This window comes from Anthonomus grandis, chromosome 17 (assembly GCF_022605725.1).
Source record: "Anthonomus grandis grandis chromosome 17, icAntGran1.3, whole genome shotgun sequence".
Taxonomy (NCBI): domain Eukaryota; kingdom Metazoa; phylum Arthropoda; class Insecta; order Coleoptera; family Curculionidae; genus Anthonomus; species Anthonomus grandis.
The window spans coordinates 3,328,102-3,341,939 of NC_065562.1; the positions used below are offsets into that span (position 1 = coordinate 3,328,102).

Here is a 13,838-nt window from a genome sequence, read left to right on the forward strand (position 1 = left end):
AAAGTAAGGAATAAATTCAATATTACGTAATTTTTTTTTATGTCTCAGATCCCTCCTTTTCGGATCTCCCTATTTTTTTCGGGACATATTTTTCGTAAAAAAATAAATAGGATGGCTCTAAAAAGCTTTGCTAAAAAATTTTTTTTTTGTCAAATTGCAACCCAATTTTTTTATTGCATTTTTATTACCATTCTAAACATTTTTCATGTAGCATAGCACCTAAGTCCAGTTATTCTAATTCAAAATTTGAAAATCCAATATTTCGGCATAGCTCCGTAGTAGGCTTTGGATTTATGACGCGGGGAAACAAAAGAATAATTAATTTCAATAGTTATTATTGTTGACAGTTCTGTGTGTATTTCGGTAACGTTTCACTAGTTTTTAGTCTATTTTCTTTTTTTAACACTAAATTACATTAATAAATAAATAGTCATATATTTTCAACAGGTAAGTCACCCAACTACAGAAAATACAAAAATAAATAAGTCTTGATAAAATTCATGACAAAAAAAACAAAGAGATAAAAATAACAAAAAATATTTTAACAAAATTACTTAATAAACCATAACCCTAACCTAAACTATAAAATAAGTAAACAATAGAAGACATTAATAGATCAATTAACCTTGCTAGTTATTGCTTTCAAAGAATCATAGAAAATATATCACATTATGTACAATAAGTATTAAACACATAACAGATATAATTTATTGGCACTCTAGTTAGCATATTAGTTCTTGGACGTTGACAATAAAAAGTTAAGGAACATCTTCGACCTGGAATTACGTATCTAATTTGATTTAGTAACTCGGTACAATCAATTTTATTATTTAAGAGTTTATATAAAAAGGCAATTCCTAATCTCTCTTGGTTTGCAAGGATACCATTTCAAACCGATCTAACAAAAAATCATTGTCTAGTCCTCTAGATCAATATTTCAAAAACTTGCGCGGCACAGACTCAAACGTCATAATATCAACACGGTAAATTGGATGCCAAATGGGACAACCATATTCGATACCCATACGTATTTAACAAAACTAAAGTACAGAATTTTTAATGTGCTATGAAATTTTTTGCTATTGCGAATAATAAATCCCAAAGATTTAGAGGCAGCTGAAACAACATTATTTAGATGAGTTTTGATGTCAAAGCTACGATCAAAAGTAATCCCTAAGTCCCTAATCTCACTACATCGTCTTGATAAAATATTATTATTAATTGCGTAATCAAATATTATTGGATTCTGTTTTCTGTTTTTCTGAATAGGTTAAAATGCAGCATTTAGACTTATTTAAGTACAATTGTTTGTTTTACACCATATATTAATTTTATTTATTTGATCCTGCAAATCAATACAATCGCGGATATTAATTAATTTGTCTTAATAGATATTAGACCTATATACGTAGATATATACCTAAATTAGATCCCTGTGGGACACCTGAGAAAACCTCGTAACTATGAAACGGAAATCCTCAATTTCGACGAATTGATGGCGGCTAGTCAAATAAGATTGTACAAGAGCGACCAACTTATCCGAAAATCCCAAGGCATTAATTTTAAAAAGAAAAGTTTTATGGCCGTATTAATATACGGCTTATTGATACACAGCGCATAAATGATAATTGGCTACGATAATTGAGTTAGAACGCATCAGACAATATCTTCAGACAATATTGCAATCGACAGTTAGCAAGATTAAGCAAAAGTTTAGTCAATTCCGTCATGTAAGAGATGTTCCTAGATGTGGTCGTCCTCAAGTTGATGAAAATAAGCAGTTAAAAGTTTTATTGGCGGCTCAAGATAATCAGCATGTAGCATCTAGGAAGGTGGATATTGGCACAAGTGTTCTTAAAATATTACATACGAATAAATACAACCGTTATAAGATGCAAGTTCATCAAGAACTCTTGGTCGGAGACTTTGAGTGGCGCCTTAAATGTTTCAAGCTTTTGCAAAATATGTGTTTGGTAGTACAAATTTAGTGAAAGATTTACTTTTTTCCGATGAAGCCACTTTCCACGTTTCCACGTTTGAATAGTGGCGTAGATATCAAAAACTATCGGTACTGGTCCGATGTAAATCGGAGAGAGATCTTTTTCCCGAGATAAAACGTCCGGATTTGCCATACCATAACATCTGGTTCTAACAAGATGATGCTCCCCCTTATTATGCTGTGGAAGTTCGAAGTTATTTGCACGACACTTTCCCAAACAGGTGGATTGGAAGGAGCGGTGTTATTGAGTGTCCACCAAGATCACTCGATGTAACACCAATAGACTTTTTTTGCAGAAACTTGTAGATCGATTAGACTATTGTCAGTTGACTAACGGTGGACATTTCGAAGAAAGAGGAATTACACGAACACTTTGAAAAATGTATTCTACTTAAAATGTAATGAAAATTTCCTCCAGACGGCAGACTTATATTTAAAAAAACTTTTAATTTTAAACTTATTAAGGGTGGTTACACCTCTTCTAGTTATTCTGAGAAAAGACAACCTTTTCCCGACAGGTTTTTAAAACTGAAAGAAAATTTACCTAATCATGGCCCCTTTTCAAAACCGAGACTAAAAAATTACCAAAAAGAGAATCAAGTGGATAAAATTAGTGTTTTGACATGCGTAGCTCCAAATCCATCTACAGCTTTTAGAGTCATTGAGTCTGAAGTCGGAGTTAAGAAAAGCAATTCCCATTTGATTCTAAAAACAGACATTTCATCAATACAAGGAAGAAACTGTTCAACAATTTCATCCTGGAAACGCTGAACGCCGCTTAGTTTTTTTTACAGATACAATTTTACAATTGAACTTTGACCGATTTGTAAGATGGGGCGATGAAGTATATTTTTCGTCAGATCGAATCATCTCTAATAGGCATAATAGCGGACAGTGGCACCAAGAATATCCTCATATTACTCTTCAACGGCAGAAAAGGTTCAGGTTTAGCGTTGAATGTTTCATTTTGGGTGGTCAACTAGTTTTTAGAATGTTTGTAGAGGTGCTAACTACAGATCGGTATTTAAACATACAACAAGTTATTCCCAACCTTATAGAAAATATTTCTTTGGCAAATTTAAACAATATATATTTTCAACAAGATGGTGCACCATCGGTGCATATTCGGCCATTCCTAGTGAATTCGTTTCCGCAAAAATGTATAGATATCAATGGTCCTATAAGACAGCCAGCAAGATCTCCCGATCTTTCCATCTTAGATATTTTGTGGGACTATATAAAAAACAGAGTTTATATGGTACGCCATACAAATTTTGAACAATTACAGCAATCAATAATAATAGGTATATAATAATAAAATTTGCATGCACATTCCATGTGCAAATATATCCGAGATTATGTGAAGTTTGTGTAAGAAAAATTTGAAATTTTTTTATGAAATATCTGGATAAAATTTTTAAAATAAATTATAAATCATACAAAAAAAACTATAAAATAAATAAAAAAATATAGAAAATAATTAATATTTTTTAAAACTGACAGTTTTATAAGAATCTGTCAGTCTATCACGGCCTTCTTAAAAACAATACGTCATTGTTTTCATAGAGATGCGTGACCGTAGCCTACCACTAAAATTAAAATAATAGGTACTTATTTTAGGAAAATTGTCCGTTATTTGGTCATTTTTGAAATGAAGTGCATAGTGTTATACATTTGAAAAGGAAAAAAATAAAGCAGATTTTTCTATTTAAAAATATACAGACTGTTCCATTTGAAAAAAACATAAACTTATTTTTTATCTCAAAATCTTAAATCATTACAATAAAATAGATAACATAATGGTATTCTACGAAAAAACTCCTATCAAAACCATTTTTTACTTTTTTAATATGTTAAATAATAACGGAGATCCAAGGGCAGTCCCAAAATCCAAAATTTTTAAAATCACTCTGTAGATTAAACACTATGACAGCTGTCAAGTTTTTCATAATGGCATATTTCATTTCATAAAAAAAAGTAGCGCAATAATGCAAAAACCGCAAGGCTCTATATATTGCAACCGAGATAACCTACAAAAGTCTCCAAATTTGGACATCCTTTACATACTGCAGATGGTAGTAAAGACGATGAGAATACAGACACAATCTCTGTACAGACATAGCCAGAGGATGAAGCGTCAGAAGAAAAGGAATCTAGCCAGTGCTGATTTAGATGTACCCTTTAAACGACAAAAAACAATAAATGAAAGTTTTTCGTTTTTAAAATCCTATACAACAGGGAGAGGACAGTAGTCATAGTAAAATAACAAATGCAATATTATTTATGATATGCCGTGACTACCAGCCCCTTAATGATATAGGAACGAAGGAGTTATCCAGCTTATGCATGTTCAAAATATAAACTGCCATCCAGGAAGACGATTACCTCTTTAATTGATAAAAAATATGAAGCAATTAGCAATTTATTTGAAGAAAAAAATAAAAAACGTTGATAACGTAACATTATTGTGTGACATGTGGATTGAAGTTTTCTTGGAGTTACAGTTCAGTTTTTGTATGGGAGTGAATTGTTTGATGGTAGCCTAAGTATATACGAATTGAGTGAACGACATACTGGAGACTATATCGCCGATTTCTTAAAAAATATGTTTGGATGAAATATTAATGACGATAAAATTACTTGCATTGTGACTGACGGAGCAGCTAATATGATTAAGGCAATTCACGTAGTATATGGTAAACGAAAACACCTTATTTGTTTTGCTCACCTGCTAAGTTTAACAGTGACTCATGCTCTTGGACTGAAACAAGTAAGCGAGTATGAAACTGAGTTATCAAAAATAATTAAAAACGTGAAAATAATTGTAGGATGGTTTAAGAAAAGTATAGTTGCGAGTGATTTATTAAGAAAAGCTTAAGAAAAGGAAAATGAAAAATTTAAACTTAAGCAAGATGTGGCAACCCGGTGTAATTGCACTTGGAATTGCAGTACACAACGGCTACTTTAACATTCCTAGTTATGTAAGCGCTAGGTTCAGCAGAGACTGTTTAAATGCTCTTAAGTCATTTATTTGTTTTAACAATTTATTTCAGGTAAACCAAATCAGAAACAGTAATGGTGTACTTCTGGATCTTATTATTGGATCTTTTGATGATGTTGGGGTTGATGGCGTTGAGAATTCTTTGGTTCCCGTTCATATTCACCATCCATATTTATGTATTTTCCAAAGCATGGTAAAGAACGTCTTAGACATTGCAAGGTTACCTCAACTACCAGATTTAACTTTAGAAAGCTTTTTGCTCCCAGAATTAAAAACATCTTTAGGTATCTATTGATGTTAATATTGTCACTGAGGCTTTCTATTCTATACATAATGACATTTTTGATAAATTACTATTTAAGTCACGTCAAAAAAATAGAAAACACCCAGTGTGGTTTGCCACTGAGATTATCAAACTTATTATCATTAAGTATAAACTTTACCATAAATCAAGCAAATCCAGATCTTTTTACTGGAAATCCAGATACAATTCCACAAAAGCTTCCATTAAAATTAAAATTAAAGCTGCCTACATCAACGACCTAACGGACGTGGAATCTGCGTTACGAACAAATCCCAGAATGTTTTGGTCCTTTGTGAAATCCTTGAGAGATTCTGCGGATATTGATATTTGGGGAAAGGATTTACTAAGGTTCTCAAGAGGTTGCAGATAGATTCGCGAGTTTTTTTTAAGTCCGTCTATATTAATGATAACGATTTAACATGCTTGCCTTTTAAACCCATGTCCTTTTTTTGTGGTCGGCTGGTCTCTGAAGATGAGATTATATCAAGACCATCAACAAAATTAAAGGGAACAAGCCTTTTGGTCCAGATGGCATTCCAGTTTATGTATTGAAGGATTGCCGTGATCATTTGTTGAAGCCGCTAGGATATCTTTTTAATATTATTCTCCGAACTTCAAGTTATCCAGATAGGTGGAAAAATGGAATTAAGAGCTATGGCCCAATTACGATTATGAGCTCTATTTCCTTGTCTTGTAATTGATTATCTTTGAGCGCCTATTTGGTGAAATAGCTGGTCGCATTAGTTCATGTTAATATGGGTTGGGTGGGATGTCAACTTGCCCGAAAAATCAACTTTCTCTAATCTTAACCTATTCTGTCAATATATCCATGAAACTGTTAAAATCCCAGGTTGATGTTATCTATACAGTTATGGAGAAGCATTTTATAGAGTGAGACAGTATACAATCCTTTGTCAGACTGAGATGTTTCTTCTATTACTTGCGTAATTAAGCCATATCTCAGATGTAGGTTTCAATATGTTAAAATTAAAGGTTCCAAGTCATGTATCTTTAAAAGTACTTCTGGTATTCCGCAGGGCCACTCTTGTTTTTAGCTGCTGTCAACGGTCTGACTCTTAATATTAAAAATGCAAAGGGATTATTGTTTGCCGACGATTTCAAGTGTTTCCTTCAGATTCAGTCAGATGTAGCGAGCTGGTACGAATTAAATAGGTTCAGATTGAATGTCAGTAAGTGTGCTTGTATGTTCTTCACCTCAAATAGTAATCCCATAATTTTTATTTACACCATAAATGATGAACAGCTTCAAAGAGTACCCCAGTGCTGACCAGTTTTGAAGTGCATGTATTTTAAGTATCTCCCCAGAGAGGCTGTGATAATGATCATTTTTTGCCGGTTTTTGATAGACTGATGTTGATTTTTGATATGATAGACGCGTCAGTAAAACAATACTATTTAGCGCCATCAATTTTATTTATTGATATATTTTCCTCATATCAAGTAAATATAAATTATTTGTATTATTTTCTTATTTTTTTTATTTTTTCATATATATTTGAAAACATTACAAACTGAATGACGTGTGTAGCTTTTTCCAAATTTGGTTTTCATGTTTTCGCTATAATTGCCATGGAGGTTACATATCAGTCTAGTTTTGTTTAAGTAATGACATTTTGATAGAAAATGTTTAACTGTTTGAGTTGCATTACAGAAATTACATCAGGTCTCCGCCCATGTGAGTCTCCTTTTAAAATGTAAGAGTGAGTTAAGTATGCATGACCTATAGCAGGCCTTTTCCAAATTTCAAACTTCACCCTTTCCAAGTTGTGGAAAGTGAAATGAATTTTTAAAAGTTGGTTTCGTTTCATATAATTTGCTTCTGTTTCTTTGTAGATCCCAGTTTTTTTTTATCTACATTTTCTAAGATGTTTATAGGATCATTTTTAAACTCCGTTTTGCTAAATAAATTATTGACTGGCTTGCCCTTAGACACGGCCTGTTTTGCGAGGCAATCTACTTTTTCGTTCGCCTTAATTCCTACGTGGTTGGTAATCCATAAAAAAGAAAAAGTTTTGTCTGTTTAATTGCTAAAGTGAGAAGATCTAGCATTTGATGAAATTGGATGATTTATGCTTAATTGATTGTAAAGAGCTTAATGAGTCAGTTATAATCACAAATTTATCCTGGTCTATATTCTGAGTTACATATCTGATCCCTTCTTTAATGGCCAGGAGTTCGACACAGAAAACAGATGTAATTGGGTTCAATTTCAACATTAGAAAGAATTCTTTTAAGTACCTTGCGGAATTCCGTTTTTTAGTTCAAAGCTATGTGATAAACAATTGTGAAGATGTACTATAGCAAAACGAAAAGTTTGCAATACAAAATGGGAGATTACCCATGATATTCGAACTTCTTCAATTGTAAAAGAATATTGTGTTTCCAAGTGTTGTCATATATTTTATTGACACACGTCCTTTGATTCCAATAACCAGATGAGCGGGCTGTTAACCATTCTTTCTAGTATTTTACTTATATGATTCGTCATTGATATAGGTCTGTAGTTATCTGGTTTTTAGCTTTTTCTGGTTTATGAATCGGAAGTAAGAAGCGAGTCTCCAGCTGTTTGAAAAAATATTTTCCTTCCAAACAAAATTAAAGGAATTTAGGATAGCTCCCAGGAATTCATTTGGGAGATTTGAAATCATGGGATTAAGAATTCCATCTGGTCCAGGTGCTGAATTTTTAGCTGCCTTTATGGATTTTTTAAGTTGTTCCATGGAGAACGGAAGGTTATATTGATAATGAATCCTGAGTAGAAAAGTCAATTTGTGTATTTGTGTATGAAACTGTTATTATAGGATATATTTAATGAATTTAATTCGTAATAATTAGCAAATTTAATAGTGTTTAATCCGTGATCCATGAATTTATAACCAGATTTGGGATAGATCGAGAAGGGTGTGATTTCATTTTACTAATATTCTGCCATACCTAATGATTGAACATGCAGGAGTATAGTAATGAAATAAGGTTTCCCCAAGAAGATATTGCCTATTTGATTGTTCTTTTTACTTTTTTTCTTAAAATTAATAAAATTTTCCGGCGATTTATTTCTTTTAAATCCATTCACGGAATCCCCACGGAACTGGAGGTTTGTTTTGAGAGAATAATGTTTTAGGAATTTAAATATTGGCAGCAAATATTTCTAATTAATAACGTTTAAGTAGATATTTATATCAAATGGGACAAAGGGAGGTACTTTTATACTTGGTTTGAAAAGTTGCCAGTCGGCTTTTTTAGCTTCCATTTCATTATTTTTTTTAAACCATATGCGTACATGTTTTTATCTCTTAAAATAATTGGGTAGTGATCACTTCTATATACGTCTTCTAGGATATCACATTCAACATCTAAGTAGAACTAGATTTTCTTTGGAAATTAATATTTCTACCATCTTCCCTCTAGTATTTAATAATAATGAACCCCATAGGGGGTTGTGTGCGTTTAAATCTCCTAAAATTAAAAATGGGTGAGGAATTTGTGATATGAGATTAGTAAGGTCTTCTTCTTTGACTTAAAAAGTAGAAGATAGATAGCATATCGAGGTAATTATTTTACGAACGTGGAGATGATTACTGTTTCTTAATTTGAGTTCAGGTTTACTATTCCTCTTTTCGAGATGTAAATCCATTTAGATTCTATGTGTTAAGAGATTTTGATCATATTTTTATTTATATTGTTATGGTTTTTTAGAAGAGGAAATGTGTTTCCTCTTTTTTTATTTAGTTGTAACATCCATTTGCATATCTGTTCCTTGATCTTCAGAATGTTTTTGAGTATTTTTCTTCGAGGAAGTTTTTCTTTGTAAAGAAGAAGATCGACGATGGGAACTAGAGGAAGACTGAGAAGGTCTCTTTGTTTCCTTGGGAGGAAGAATGTTTATTGAAAATGTTGGTGGATCTTTTTGTTAAATTCTTAAGGAGGAAGAGGAGGGAGACGAAAGTGAAAGAGTTTTTGGAGTTGGAATATGAGGGGTTGGGGGAAGGATTGTAAGTTTCTTGGGTTAGGGTTTGGGAAGGGTTTTTATGAGGAGAATCGTTGTTAGAGGGTTTCCATTTTTGGTGACAATGTTGGCATACAAATGACAGAGATGACTGATTTCTGACCTGATGTTGTTTGAAAAAAACATGTTATAAATAAAGGGTTTGTGGTCCTAAATTTTCTTCCTGCTTCTGGAAATGATAGTTTTAGAACAATTACCTTAGTTTCTGCATTTCAAATTGTTGTTAGTGTATCATACATCCCATATATCTTGGAAAGTGGTTTTGTTTACAATTAACGCAAAATGAGAGAATGAACACGGCGAACCACGGTGTTCTGGGTGACTGCATGATAGACAGATTGAGATATTATAACAACTAGGGGAAGTATATCCAAAAGATTGACATTTGAAACATCTTAGAGAGCCTAGAATATGTTATCTTAGTCTTAAGGATAGATAACCGGCCTTTATTCTTGATGGTAATTGTGTGTTTTAAGTGATAAGATGAAAGTATTAGAAGGCAAAAAGTTGTTTCTAATAAACATCGATGTTTATTAGATTATTTCTTCAAACAAAAATGACCAATTAAAATGATTGAAAATGTGCGAAATGAAATACTTTAGGGAATTGAATACTACTCGATTCCTGTATCTGAGTATAGTCTACTACCCATTATTACTGTCACATATGTAACGGGGGATTCCCTGGTTAATTAACCTTACCTTAAGTTGATCATTTTATATTTGAACATTAATTATAATTACAGTATTAGGTAAGTTACGTCAAAATTTTTATTAACATAGATGTTTTTATTTAGATTAGAAAGAGTAAATAAGAAAGAGCATATTGTTATATAATAAAAATATTTGTTGTTTATTATTTGATAATTCAAAAACATTAAAACTTCAACTGAATATGGCATTTTTATCTTTGCAGACATAAGGAAATGCCACCTAAAAGTAATTTGTGGCAGTATTTTAAAAGATGTGAAGATAAAAAATATGCTATTTGTCGATTCTGTTCCAAGCAAATCAAAACTTCTGGAAACACAATTAACCTAAAATGTCACCTTCAAACAATGCATAAGCACATTTTAGAAAAATCCTGTGGTCTTCCTTTACCACCTACAATAAATAAAACTAAAACTGATAATGATGTTCCTTCAACTTCATCTGGTTCCACTAAAATTACCACTCTTAGACTCACGACTACCAATAAGGGGATGATTGTAGATTCTGATAGTAAAAAAGAAGATATGCATGCAGATACTGAAACCGATATAGCCACAACCTACGAGAGTGAGAGCACAGGGACATCATTTTCGTCAAACTTTTCACAGACATAACAGAGAAGTTGGAGTATAGGTCAATCCATCCATCATTTAGCAAACACTGGCAAAAAACAATAACTGAAAGTTTCTTAAGTTTGAAATCACACTCACCTGGTGGCAGAAGACAAATTCCCTTTTGTTCATGATATGCCGTGACTATCGGCCCATTAATAAAGTCGAAATTATACCCATTTGTAGTTACGTCATCCAGGTGAGAAAAAACGTATGGCGTAGATATTTTTGCCAATCAATATTAGGTTAGAAACTTTACCATCGCCTTCAGAAATTAATAGTCTGCTATGTATTTTTATACGTTCAGAAGTTAACAAATGATTTATTTTAGTAGCATATTATTATATTTTTATATTCGTGTATATACTTTCATTCCCAAAAAATTTAAAAAAATCTTGTAGTATTTATTGTATTATTAACAAACTTAACAATTAACAAATATTATTATAATTAATCATAAATAATGGGACATAAACAACAAGTCCGAAACGGAATTGCACTTCAAACTGAGAATGTGATACAGCGAGCCGCAGCTGAACCGAGCTTACAAAAATTGTGAATAATGGTATAAAATTATTTTAACTCACTGGGAAAAATTTAAATGCTGACAATTTAATTTACTTGTTCATGAAAAAAAATGCTGCTTGAAGGAATATGTTAACACATTAAAATGAAAATACCATTCCAAAAAATATAACATACACACTCAAAAAAAACACGCCATATTGCATTACCAAGTTAATGAAATTGCAACGATATGATTGAATACTTAAACGACGATCATAAAATAAAATTTGCTAGAACAAAAAAAGCTTAATCAATCTCGTCAGTATTGTCAGAGTCAGAACTGAAATCAGAAATATTGTCTTCGTCATCGTCGTCTTCGTCAGTCGTAATCACAAGTGGCAGAATGTCATAGGCATCACACACTTGTATTGCCTCCCAAGCCTTTTCAATTACCTTTTCTGTATGAAAAACATATTTTTGCCAATGATCTATAGAAATTTCGTTTATTACCCTTTCCCATGTAGTCAGAACTTCTGAAGGTGACCTCTTAAAATTGGAAATATATTGATCATATTTTCGTTTACATTCCGACCATACCATTTCAATTGCATTAAACTGGCAATGATATGGTGAAAGTCGCAAAATTTTGTGTCCTAAAGGTTTAAAATATTCATCAAGGAAGTACTTTTTTTCACTAGGGCAGTTTCTGCGTGCAATACTCCATATTTTATCTTTCATGGCTTTTTCTGGAAAGCCAATATTCTTTTTCTTCAACCATTCGGTCAGTCTCTGCTTTGTCCAAGATTTTCTCGGGATTTCTTCTAATAAACCAGAATGGTAACTTGCATTGTCCATGATTATAAATGACTTTGGGGGAAGATTTGGAACCAGCTGAGTTTTAAACCAGTTTTCGAAGTTTTTCCTGTTCATATTGTCATGATAATCTCCCGTCTTTAATCCACTCTTGAATATTAAATTTGCACCCTTGATGAAGCCATCTTTGGTTCCGGCGGGGATGACCTTAAAAATAGGAGATAATTCAATTCTCTTCTTTTAGAAATCATTCTTCCAGAACATAAATTTAATATAATTAATAAGTAATGTTCCATGCGAGTAGTGTATGGACTTAAATTCCCTCATATTGTCTTCGAGAGAAATTATATGAAACTATGAAATAGATGAAATTATGAAGTTAGAGGGCCCTTACAAGGGCAATAGTTTTTATTCAAAAAAAAATCTAAAAAGATAACCAGATAATTTTTACCTTCACTGTTTTTCCTTGAATCCATGTGCTTGGTGTCATCTTGCCAGCTACTACGAAATGATCCCTTGCTAAAAATCCACGTCTCGTCAATGAAAACTGGAGTAAAACCTTCCGGACCTACATTTCTATTTTTGATATACTCCCTTAAAAAATTGATTCTTTTATGTTGTTTTAAAATTTATTTATTTATTTTTTAAAATTTATTCTTTTCATCAAATATTTTCTGTTATTTGATTTTTTCCACTTGAAGCCTATACTATTGATCCATCTTCTTAAGGAGTCAATGGAAAACTCAAAATATTCAATTTCTTCCCCGAACTTTTCTCTTATTGTTGCCAATATTACTTATTCTTTTCTGGCGTACATAGAATAAATTGTGTCCCGAATTCTATGTTTCAAATATGTTGTAATTTTGGTTTTTGCTGTCTTTTGCTTGGAAGATATACGGGCTGCGTAATCCTGATCTGATTTTATCCCATTCTTCGGTTCTAGTCGACTTTAGGTATCTCCGGATTTTAACATTTTTGAATATGAAATAGTAAGCTAATCTTCTTTGGACTATTTTAAGCAAAAAAAATTGGAGGATTAATAACATTTTCTTTAATAAAATAATAAAAACAAAAAAAAGTCATGACAATGTGTACCTACGTACGATATAAACTCGTTTTCGAACATTCGCCGCAAGCGCTTCATGGTTTAGTGGTAATGAGAGTGAACCTATGAGCCGGTCGGCCTGGGTTCAGATTTCAACTGTGCCGGTTTTACTTTTTTTATTTTTTTGCGACTAAGAATTTTGTAGTTTTGGAAAAAGTATTTAATTTAAACGAAATTATACATAAAACATGACCAAAAAGACGAAATTGTTTATATAACATAAAAAAAATGATTTTACCTTTTCTTGTACCTAATTAAGTCCCTTTATTTGGGATAAATTGTTTCAAGTTAAGATGTTGGGGCTTACGCCCCCCATGTGCTCGACATTTACGAGTCCTCTCTATATTTTTTCATATGAATAGAATCTCAAAATGTTAGAAAATATGGAGGCTACGAACATTTGCGTAAGGGAATGAATTTTTTGCTTGTGTACAAATGTGTGTAAAAGTGAAACCCATTCACTATTATAGTGTAAAAACACTGCTATCATTATCAATAGCAACGAGTTTCGATCATCAAATAGAGTAGAGTAGACCTCTTTTTTGACATAATTTAATATTATTTTTTAGCGTCCTATGTGAATAATCCGCAAATTTTTTTCTCTTAATCTATTCTTTTCAAAGTACTCTTTATGCTCAAATTTTAAAATATTGCAAAATCGGAGATCCTTAAAGTCGACAAGACCCCCATTCTTCTTTATATTTGCGATCGTTGTTGCGCTCAATTTTATAGCATCTGCGGCTCGCTGTATCACATTCTCA

At 32.2% G+C, this 13,838-nt stretch overlaps 1 protein-coding gene across 1 annotated transcript in view; it reads right to left on the reverse strand.

The window, feature by feature from the left end:
- LOC126746070 (Fanconi anemia group I protein) overlaps positions 1-13,838 on the reverse strand; it is a 238,121-nt gene that overhangs the window by 197,434 nt on the left and 26,849 nt on the right. The window lies entirely within an intron of this gene.